The following is an 11,620-nucleotide window of genomic DNA, read 5'->3' as shown; positions in this document are numbered from 1 at the left end:
TCTTCACCTCCGGCGCGCAGGTGACACTCGTTTGCGATTTTCTATAGGTTTAAGGGAGTGATGAAATGCATAAAACTATCATAAGCGTGCCGTCATTAGCAAAAAATGTGCACCGTTTTTTTGACAAAAATAATCGAATGCAACGCTATCTTTTCACAAGAAGCAGGGTACAGTGATGGACCATTTGGTTTGTTGATATGTAGGATCAGACATATATTTTGGTGTAAACGGGTCATGAAACTCGCCTATATTCATCATTTTGGTTTCGCTGCTAGCTGCAGGTTTTTGGGCAAGTGGCAAATGAGCTGGCGAGCGGCCTACAACTACAGATTGCCAACAACAACTCCGTCCTGCAATTGCAGGTGAAATTTGTTTGCGATTCTCTATTTTTACGTCCAGTATTAGCATTGTTTTACTGAAATTCTAACCATTGCCCGCAAGAAAAAAATTGAGGAAAAAACAAGCTAGCTAATCGATCGGTCTATTAAATCGGCCATTTAAGCCTACGTAGGCAAGTAGCCAGCTCCTTGGATCCCGAATTTTGAACAATTCAAAATTCATTTTTTTTATGTTTAAAAAAACGCCAGACATAAATACACACATATATAAGGATGTATACTACATTGCTGCAGAGTTTCATGTTGAAATAGGTTTTTATGTGAGGGACACAATGAAAAACATGTATTTATAGGTCAGACACTATTTACTATACAAGTTAATGACTTTTTTGTCTGCATATCAGATAAAAATATATTTCAACATGAAAATTCACAGCAACGTAGTAAACATTTATATGCAGGTGTGTATATTTCAGAACTTTTTTGAACTTTAAAATGAAAAAAAAAAAAGGCTACATGGAGCTCACGAGCAAAAAAATAAAAAAAAGACTCGCTCACCAGCCAGACCTCTCCTTCCATATTGTTGTTTTCTTCTCCTCTATATAACTAAGCTTTTTTTTTTAACTTGGACAGGGCACCGGCAACGACGACCACACCATCCAGATGCCTCCAGACCAGGTCCAGGAGTCCGCTAGCATGGACCAACGGACGCAGCAGCTCGCCCGGGACATATGCAAGATCAGCGTCCCGACCTTGGTCATCGCTATTGGAACGGCCTTGTACAAGTCGGCGAGCGGTGTTCTTTTCCTCCACCACCCGCTCGCATATTACTGTGGCCTCGCCGCCATTTTTGTCGCGGGAGTTGGAGAAACTCTTGCTGCATATTGGTTGGCGTGCTCGCGTGACGCCAATGGGCGCCATTTCACCATCGGCAAGGCTGTTTGGTGGGCTTCCATTGTGCCGCTGATCTTCGTACTTGGCATAGGAGGCTGCCATGTCATCGTTGGCTACTAATCGTACAGGGTTAGTACCAAAATTCCTTGAAGCCACATTACGAAGTCTCAAACTCGTTTGGCTAATGATGCTTTTTTGCCATCTTTCTAAAACAGTGCACTCCATTGATCGAGCAAGCAGAAGAGCAAAGATGATGCATGTACAGACCATACAACCGGTCCAAACAGGACATGAGAGTTGGATATGCGGCTTTTCCTGCTTGTTCCATTGCGGACTTCTTAATATTCGGGCTCTTGTTATGCTGTTGCCCCAGCAAATAATTGAACAATTTTATGTTAACCATTTTTTTGTTGCTTGTTACGAACACTGATGCCCAATCAATCTTGCCATTTGTTTGATGCCAAGACATGGTGTGTTCTATTAATACACTTCTTATAATTTAGTTCTAAAGAGAGCTAAATTTTACGGGCACCAACCAATGTAATTAAAAAAACATAAGGGGCACATTCAACTTGCATTTGGTGTGCAAAGAGTTTAGTCTCGCATTGCCACTGGTTGGGTGGGTGTGGGTAGGGGCCTCCTATTTCATGATCGTGCTAACCCTAGCTAGTGCATGAGTTGTCCGTTGGAATGCTGAATTTTTTGTTACCATTTAATTTAATTGAGTGGGAGCTTAATTCATTCCAAGAAAACCAACAGTTCACCATTTTCCATTAGTTTTGATTCCTTTTTGTCCTTGCGTGACCTCTTGATGTTTCGCCAACTGGGAGGCTATATAAGGGGAAACGTAAGCTACTCTCCATCGCACATTGCAAGATCATTGTGTCGCACCATTTACTATATTCAAAGGGAAATATAATGTTCTCTGGAGAAAGAAAATGATTACCTTAATTTCCAATTGCCCAAATTAATGTATGACCCCCCATGAAGATTTGTCACGCGATGAAGGATACTCAGGCCACTGCTCTGTCTTGCAGTCTCTCTGCTGAGCCTGATATTGCTAAGTTGTAGCTGCTTTGTGCTTTTGGACTTGTTTTTTTGTTAGGATGCCGGTTGTTGCTTTTCTCGTGTTTGAGCAATCTGTTATGACCAGCTATCATTCTTCGAGGTTTTCGTCTCATGGCCTACTGATGTCTTGGTAGAGGTTGGACTCGCAATACTGGTTCTGTAAGACACTTCCCATACTCCTGTTATGTAAAGTAGTGGAAACATGGATATCTCGGTTAAAAAAATGCTTTATTAAATGTAGAGCAACAAGATGATTAAATGCTGACATGGTGAATTGAGTCTCGTATCTTGTAATCACGTAATATGAAATGTTTTGGGCTACTTGTAGTGGGGAGTATCATACACTGGATAATGCATATGCTACTAGTATACGATATTACCTTCATAGTGTATAATATCATAAGTTGGTATCATAGATAACTTCATATATATGTTATCATGCATGACACACAGTAACACATCATTTATTAAGGTATATGATCAAACTTTGCAAAGTTTGGCTTGATACAGATGATATACTCAAAGTAAAAAGGAATGGAGGAAGTATCATGATATGATCCTGAACCGTCTCTTTCTTCATTTAATTGTATGACACCTCAGAAAAATTGCCTACTTTCATATTATGATACTTGCTATGATACACCACTGCATGAGGTCTATTACCTGCAATAGCGTCTACTCCCAAAAAGCTGAACTCATTTTACATTTTCTTCAATAGCTTCCAAATTCAAATCGACCCGAACTCCCACCTCTCTCTCTCTCTCTCTCTCTCTCTCTCTCTCTCTCTCTCTCTCTCTCTCTCTCTCTCTCTCTGTGTGTGTATGTGTGTGCGCACGCGCGTGAATGAATGAGCATACATGGTGGGTGTGGGCCACAATCTGCTCTGCTTTTAACTCGGTGGAATGGAAGCTTCGTTCTGATAAAGCTTTGGAATGGCTGGCTAGAACGACGAACAAGAAGACAACTCCTTTCCCCTGAAATTAAGGAGCAGGGAATGAGCTAGGAATTACTCCATCCATCATTTCCCGAAAAGAATGTGGCAGTAGATTGTTTTGGCCAAAATTCCGAACAAGAGGGCGCAAGGCTAGTTTCTAATACCAGGTCTGTTTCTCTAATCATTGCGCCCGACTAATTTCCTAGCGCTTAATTAACTGCACGCATGTAGGGATGAGGTAAATTTTTATTACGTAGTACTACAACAGAAGGTTTGTTTCACGGCGGCGACGCGCTCGGGTGATGGCGCGCGTCGTGGTTTAGGACGTAGTGGCCGGTGTCCGATGGCCGCCAACCACTGCCAACATGCTTTGTGTACAGCACAGCCGGCTTAATTCGTACCTCTTGTCCAGAAATAATTTATCAAAAACATGTCCAAGAATATAAATAAATGCTGCGAGATGGCCAAATAAGACATGAAAATTTGCACACAACTTCAACTAACATTTCAAGCAGCTAATGCCAGTAGTCATGAATATGCAAAGTAAATAGAGAATTGGATCAGGATGTTCTCCCTATTCCTTTACATACCTGATCCCACCCAACTCAACCCACTCAGTGCATACGATGGCATTGTAAAGGGAGTCTTCCTTTTCCTTGCTTTTGCACACCGTGGGTTGTATGATATCAGTGAGGATAAGGTATTAATATCCTGAGTTTATGAGATTTTTCAATCCTGGTAATCTTGACGAATGTGGCTCCAGTTCCTTCCCTAACCAATATTTATAAGGTTCGCTGTGCTTGGAAAAAACAATCTGAGATGTATACCTTTAAATTATTAGGTCTTCGGTTACTCAGTTGTCCGATTCCTTGGTAAGTTCTAACTAGTTGTTCATTTCAAAAAGCAATTAATAAGCTTCTTGCCAAAAACAAGATTATTTTATAGCTACTAGCTCAAGAAGTTGTGCTTATAACTAGTAACAAGGTTAAAATGAATTGGCCAGTTGGTCCTTTTGAGTGAACTTGAAACTCTGCAAAGTAAATCACTTATTCTTTCAGTGCAGAGTGGCTATGTTGGTTTGAGGGATGGTACTGAATTTTATCAATCTCATCGCTCACAGTTGACCGTTTGAAAATTTTCTTTGAGGAGTAGCTTCATCTCGTTATTTCACACAATTTTCATGTTGCCGGTTTGTTGTTTCAACGCTCGTTGACCGTTTGTTGTTTCGGCCTTTTTTATGGTACTAAACCTGTTCACGTGTGCATGTTAGTTTAGAATTTTTTTGGCAAATTTATCGCACTTAGTTGATCATTTGAAATTTTACTTTGAACACAGTAGCGTCATCTCTTTGTCCTGAACAACTCTCATGTTGTGAGTTTTTTATTTCAACGCTCATAAATAAAATTGTTGAAGTGTTATGGTGTGAGATATCCCTCCTCTCCGACACATCAAAGACGAGGCATGCCTTTGGGTGGGCAAAGGCAGACGCTGCTGGGCTACAAAACATCATCCCGGCGCTTAGTTAGCCCACTATTTTTGGGTCTGAGCAACTCCATTCTCTGTTCTGCCCCGACGCTTTCATTCATGCCGCATGCGTACATGACCTTGTAAGTGGCGTGAAAAAAAAAGTTATGGCGTGAGATTAGTTCATCACGTGCGCAAAAGAGGAGATTAAACCATCGACACACACATAACCAAAACAGTCGCGCGTTGCGTCTGGAGAGTGCATACATGCAATCAGGCGTCGTCTTTGTGTTTTTGCTCTCATGCATTATGAAACTTCGCGGACAACCAAACGCAGTACACAAACATCACTCAGAACATGCATCTAGTCGGCCAGGTTTTGTCAGACCAGAGACAGAGATACAAGGAGGTTTAAATCAATGCAAGTGTTAATCAAACACGCGCATGGTAATAAAGAAATAAAAAGGGCATGATCCGCTCGTCAGGGGACCTGCTTTCCAGACGCGCGCGGCGGGGAGACGTGGACTACTTAGAAGTCGTTCACTGTAGTGCCGGATCGCGTGAGCATGGGAGCACAGTTTGTGGGGCCGAGGTAGCGATAGATCGATAGAAAATGCAGCGGCAGGATGTATGTTTAGCCAGCGGCAGACAGGCCCCAAAAATATATTGGCGCAAACCACCCACGCCCCAGCTGGCCCCACCTCCAAAGCTCACCGGCGATCAATCAAATCAAAACCAGTACTTGTACTAGCTACTACTCACTACCACACCACACTCTCGGGAAAACGGGCGCACTGGCAGTGAACACGTAAAAGGAAAGAAAGACAGATCGGTTGGCATTATGGAACAAGATGACGTACTGGAAGCTAGGGCCGGGTACGTCATGCCAAGGGTGACTCCGGGAAGAAAAAGGATTGCAATCATTTTCTTTTATGATCAATGCATGTTATTCATACGAGTAGCAAACAATTCAATACCTGAGACCTTAATTACTCGCTATTTGCACATACTCTATAACTGTAGTATGATGGTAAAATTTCAGATTGGCTAATTACTGCTCCGTCAAAAAAGGATTATTAGCTAATTAATTGTGCCTTATTTCGTCTCAATATGCAAGTACTACAAACCAACAGTGGTGTACATCATTACTTTGGCCCAGTATAATGGTTCTATCTAAAAGTATGCCCCAAACTGTCAGATTTAACGTACATTTCACGTGCACCTGTGACCTGTCCACCACATGCATTGCTACATTATTTGCAATGTGTTCCCGGCCGGCCACCGCCTCTCTCTCACCCGGTCCATTAATATATAGCTGCCACATCACACTCTGCACATGAAGTGCAAATACAAGGGGAACCACTAGAAAGCTGATCGAAAATTTACGGCGAAATCTTATACGTACGTAGAAAAGAAGCAATGATCCCATATTTTATTAATTGTCCGATGCTAAAATCAACCTATTTGTATGGCGCCATTTTTGGAGTAGTGCAGAAAAGACATGGCATGCATGCTCCTCAAGGCCATCAATCTAATGGAAAAAGTACGACACCAGGGCCGTACCCCGGCACTAGCCAGCTGCCTAGCGCAATTACACCAAATTGCAGCGAAATTGCTGATTGGTGGACGCGTCAAAGCAAACATAGTGGCATGCAGATTCCCTTCGGCTTTTAAGCCGGCACTCCTGAGTCCACCAAACACACAAACTACGCTCTCAAATCCCTCCTCCCTGCCTCCCCCTCCTCTCAAATCCCCTGCCAAGCGCGTCTTCAGGAGGCAGCCGGGCCGGAGTGAGAGCCGCGTACGTACCGTGCCGTTCCAGGCGGCGGGCTAGCTTCATGGCGGAGAACAACGACAATAACATGATACCCGAGGTAACTCAAACTATGTATGCATGGTTGCATATTTTCGACTGAGCTTTTTCTCCGATGTTGATGTTTTGGTGCTGGCTTGTGTTGGCCGCTGTGATGAGACCGTCCCGGACTCCCGGGTGTATGGAACTGAATTTGAAATGACTGTGCGCTGGGAGAATGTCAATTTTAGCTGTTTTTTCCCCATATGCATGTTTCATCCAAAGATAAAGGCTGTGTTTGGTTGGGTGGGGATATTTTAGGCTGCATGGTTTGGGGTTAAGGAGAGAATATATTTGAGATGTGAATTAGGGGTTTCTCTTCGATTCCAAGCAGCAGAAACTGGAGCATTGGCCGCGCCATCAACCTTCCAGGGTTAGAGCAGCACTACACCTACGTGCCAGGTTCTTTGGAGATGACGGCCGGCCGGCGATGAGGAGGGCATGATCGAGAAAAACCATGTCCGGCGGTGGCTAGCTAGGTTACATATGTTCGTCTTCCGGCTACCGGCCCATCGCGAGCTGGCTACTGGCTCTTTTGCTTATCAAGGGTGTCTGCGCAGACTTACGTTCCATCCATTTGTTATTACTAATCTATCTACTTGACCAGGAGGATCGCATCGGAGTCGTCCTGCCTAGGTACTTGGCCGGCTACGTTGACACGATCTCACAGGTTTAAAATCTATCCGAAAGAAATGTACATACATCTTCGATTCGATCCACTAAGCTGGGAGTACGTACTATATTCTCCCCATTTGATTAGTTATTAATTTCTCGAATATGTTTGTTGCAGACTGTGCTACGGATCACAGGTCACCTGACAAGCGGCCTAGCTCAGTTCCCCAACATCATCTCCATCGTGCCAATGCAGGTGAATCTTGTTTTGCGATCCTTTCCTCGGCCGTCCGTGTTTGCCCTGGTTTTTTCATACAACCGCGCCTCCAATGCAAGCTCGTCGCGTTGGGCATGCATCAAACAAAGCTGCCTCCGGAACGGAGGCGGGCAGCACGTACTGCTTGACGTGCTCGCTCGTTCACGCGATGTACTACTACATGATTGCATGTAGTACAAACACAAAGGTGATCGAAGATGAGCTGCTTCTCTTCCAACATCATCGGCCTCTGCTAGTCTAGCTCGCCGGCTTGGAGCGCGAGCTGGGCGGCCGCTCAAGGAGGTAGACACGGTACGGCGAGCATGGTGCACATCACCGGTCGAGCTTCTCCAATCAGAGCTTCCCAGCCCATCTGCTAACTGAAGCAGGCTCCTCTTGCACATGCAACAATAATTGAGGGCGACCACTTGCAGTTCCTTTCTTCTTGGCCTAGTTTTTTTTTTCCTATTACAGTACTGTATATGTTATTTTCATGAAATCTCACCCGCTATGTACACCGTACAGCACACCAACACCAGTTTTCCCTCTACTGATTCGTTTGGCTTGGATTTGATGAACGGAATTCTTACACTGTTTGGGATGAAGGGACTAGTTTTTTGATTTAAGTATGGTTTAGGTCTTCCTTCAGACCACTAACATGGGTGGACCAGCGTACGTGCTCTTTTCTTAGTCTCGCATGATCAGCTAGACAAAGTCCAAAAGAAACATATACCTATATATATAAATATCCTCACTTTATAGAATATGTTAATTATTTATTATGTTTATTAGTAAACACTCAAGTATTATACAATATGTGTGTAAATTGCACTAAGTGCAAAAGCTGCACTAGCATATGCTTATTCTTTGCATTTAATAAAAGTGCAATTTCAGTGCAAGTTTGTTTAGTTTTGTTTCATGTTCTGTCCATGTCAGTAATTCATTCTTTCCTTGAATTTTTTGTTTAGCTTTTATTTCATTTTGTTTATTCTTCAAGGGTAATGCCACTGCCACTAATTCATTGCTTCTTAGAAAACTTCATTTTTGCGCAAATTCCACTAATATAGGCTTATTCTTGCATATTATAAAAGGGCAAATTATGTGCATATTTTGTCACTATTTGTTTTATTTATTTTCTTATTTAAGGGTAATACAAATGCCACTAACTTATTCTTTTCTAGAAAACTTAATTTTTGTCATTGTTTTAGCTTTTGTTTGAGTATATTAATAAAGGGAGGAATAAGAAGGCTAGAAGATGTATTGTGTTACACATAGATTCATCCCATTATTTTATTTTTTAAGTTTACTTTGCTTAATTTAGGGCTAATCTGCTTCCTTGATTCATTTTCTCTTAAAGAAATTTGTTTTTCTTGTTTTCCGTTGTTCTCTTTTTTTGTCAGCTAACACCACTCATAGAGTTCTTTATTTTTTTAAAGAAACTTGTTCTTATTTATTTATATTTTCCTTCATTTATTCTTTAAGATCATACCACCACAAGTATTAGATTTAAGCAATTTTAACATGCTTCCTCTTACTCCCTCTTTTCACATGGACGATAAGAAGGTAAGAGTTAATCAGACCCACTATTTATTGCAATCAACGGCTCAGATCTACTTTGTACTCTTACCTTCATATGAAAAGGGCAGGTAAGAGGGAGCATGTTAAAAAACCTCGTATAATTATGCATACAATGTGGCGCGTATCCATCTTATGTCATTGGCTAACATGGACTATATTCTTTGGGCTTGGGCTTCACTACGGTTAATATAGCTGCATTAGACCAGATCAACACCGACTTAATTAGTTGGGCTTGTTTCTTCTTTTATTTGGGTCTCCAACTCAAAATCAACTCAAGTGGCTTTTGTTTTCAGTCATTTCTTTTGATCAAAGGTTAAACCATTTATTGGACACAGCTAAAAAAATGACTGGCCCAAATTAAATTTCGGGCGACTGAATATTAGTCGGTCCTTATATCCTCGACTGCGTTAGGTGTTGCTTAACTTCCTTGTTGCTGCAGGTTGTTCGGCACTTTGCCGGACAATTCACGGCCGGGCCAGGGATGGGGTTGGGGTTCTCTAACATCTTCAACTTGAGCACGCAGGTGACACACCTTGCGAGTCTTCACTTCTTAAATTTTACAGTTTGCTAGTTTAGGACCATATTAGCTCTAATTATGGAGATTTTTTCATGGTACCTTAATTTTACATTTTCTTGGCGCATGTACCTTAATTTTACTGGCTACTGCATAGGTGAGTAGCAAAATCTAACAGTCGATGATTAGATTGGGCATTTTAGATTTTGTGCTTTTTTTTGTTGGATTATAATACACACTGACCTGCGCCGCTGCATGTATACATTAAAAGAGTGTTATTCATTGATGGACCACTTAATTTGTGGTATGTTGAATCAGACATATATTTTGTTGTGGACGGGCCATGAAGCTCGCTTACATTCGTGAATTTGGTTTCGCTCCATGCTGCAGGTTTTTGGACAAGTGGCAAATCAGCTGACCAGCGGCCTACAACTACAGGTCGCCAACAACAATTCCGTCCTGCAGTTGCAGGTGAATCTTGTATGTGATTATCTATTACCCCAGCGCTAGCATTTCTTTTTCCTGGAGAAACGTGAGATAAACTGTCTTCTTTCGGTAATAGCAGATTATATACCTATTTTGCCCAAATTACTAATACAAATCATCGTGAATCATGAAGGCTTCCCTAACTAGTTTCCTTTTAGGAACAAAAAACTACCCTTTTTTTAGGTGACAAAAAACTAGCTAATCGACCAGTCTATAAAATGTTGTGGTGAAGGCATTGCTTGGATATACTCGGATTGATTCTTTAAGGTGAAACCTAGACTCTAACCTTTGGTGGTTGGATCCGGTGACGGTGACGCTCGAGCGTCGTTCCCTTCTTGAAGAAGTTACTGTTGAAGAACCTTGTGGTCCTTGTGGTGTCATGAGTTGACTGGTCTGGATATGGTCATTGTTGTAGTTTGTTGGTTGTGGATTTGATCACTTCGGAGCTTTTTTTTTCTCACTTAGGCATAGCTTTGGTCTTATATGACTTTGTTATTTGCTGGCGATTTTTTATGTGTGTTGTGATGTTTGGCTGTGCACATCTTAGCTATGCAGAGGCCGTGTGTGTGCTCATTCTAGTCATATTCTCTTGATACTTCATTTTGCGTAATAAAATCCACCCTTTATCAAAAAAGGCCACTTAGGGAAAATAGCTTCTTAAAACACACAAAAAACTTCCTCCCAAAATAACACACACAAAAAAAATATATTAAAATAATCTAAAAAAGAAAGCGAAGCTAAAAACAAATCTACTTGGACAGGGTGACAGCAACGACGACCACATTATTCAGATGCCTCCGGATCAGGTGTCTGTTAGCATGGATCATCCGATGCAACAGCTCTCCCGGGGCATATGGAGGATCAGCTCTCAACCCTGGTTATTGCAATAATCACGGCCTTGTACAAGCCGGCGAGCGGTGTTCTTTTCCGTCACCACCCGCTCGCATATTACTGTGCTCTCGCTGCTATTTTCGTCGCAGGAGTCGGAGAAACTCTTACTGCATATTGGTTGTCGTGCTCCCGCAACGCCAATGGGCGCCATTTCGCCGTCGGCAAGGCTGTTTGGTGGGCTTCCGTTGTGTCGCTTATCTTTGTACTTGGCATCGGCGGCTGCCGTGTCATCATGGGCTACTAATCATACGGGGTTAGCAATGAAATTCTTTGAAGTCGCACTTTGAAGTCTTAATTTTGTTTGACTAACGATGCTTTTTTGATCTTTTCTTAAACAGTGCACTCCATCAAGCAAGCAGAAGAACCAAGATGTAGCCTGTACAGAACATACAACCGGTCCAAACAAGGCATAAGAGTTGGATATGCGGCTTTTCTTGCTTGTTCTATTGCGGACACTTTAATATTTGGGCTTCTGTTATGTTGTTGAACAACTTTGTTTTGCCGTTTCTTATGAATGCTGATGCCGAATCAAGAAAAATTAGTGCTCTCGTCATTTTTTTATGCTAACAGATGTTTGATTTTATGAAAAAATATTTTTAATAATTTAGTTATAAAAAGAGCTAGATATTATGGGCACGAACCCGTGTAATTAAAAAAGCTCAATAATTCAAAAGTCACATTCAATTTGCATGTGGTGGGCAACGAGTTTAGTCTCATGTTGCTACTCTGTGTG

General features: G+C 41.9%; 1 long non-coding RNA gene across 1 annotated transcript in view; it reads right to left on the bottom strand.

Moving 5' to 3' along the window:
• Positions 1 to 854: 854 nt before the first annotated feature.
• Positions 855 to 11,620, bottom strand: part of LOC119266886 — a 17,762-nt gene continuing 6,996 nt past the window's right edge. The window contains exon 4 of the long non-coding RNA XR_005132183.1: positions 855 to 2,479. This is a non-coding gene — a long non-coding RNA (uncharacterized LOC119266886). The remainder of the gene's footprint in view (positions 2,480 to 11,620) is intronic.

Source organism: Triticum dicoccoides, chromosome 3A, assembly GCF_002162155.2.
Source record: "Triticum dicoccoides isolate Atlit2015 ecotype Zavitan chromosome 3A, WEW_v2.0, whole genome shotgun sequence".
NCBI lineage: Eukaryota > Viridiplantae > Streptophyta > Magnoliopsida > Poales > Poaceae > Triticum > Triticum dicoccoides.
The sequence above is the reverse complement of the archived record's forward strand: the minus strand, read 5'-3'. Positions and strand labels throughout refer to the sequence as shown.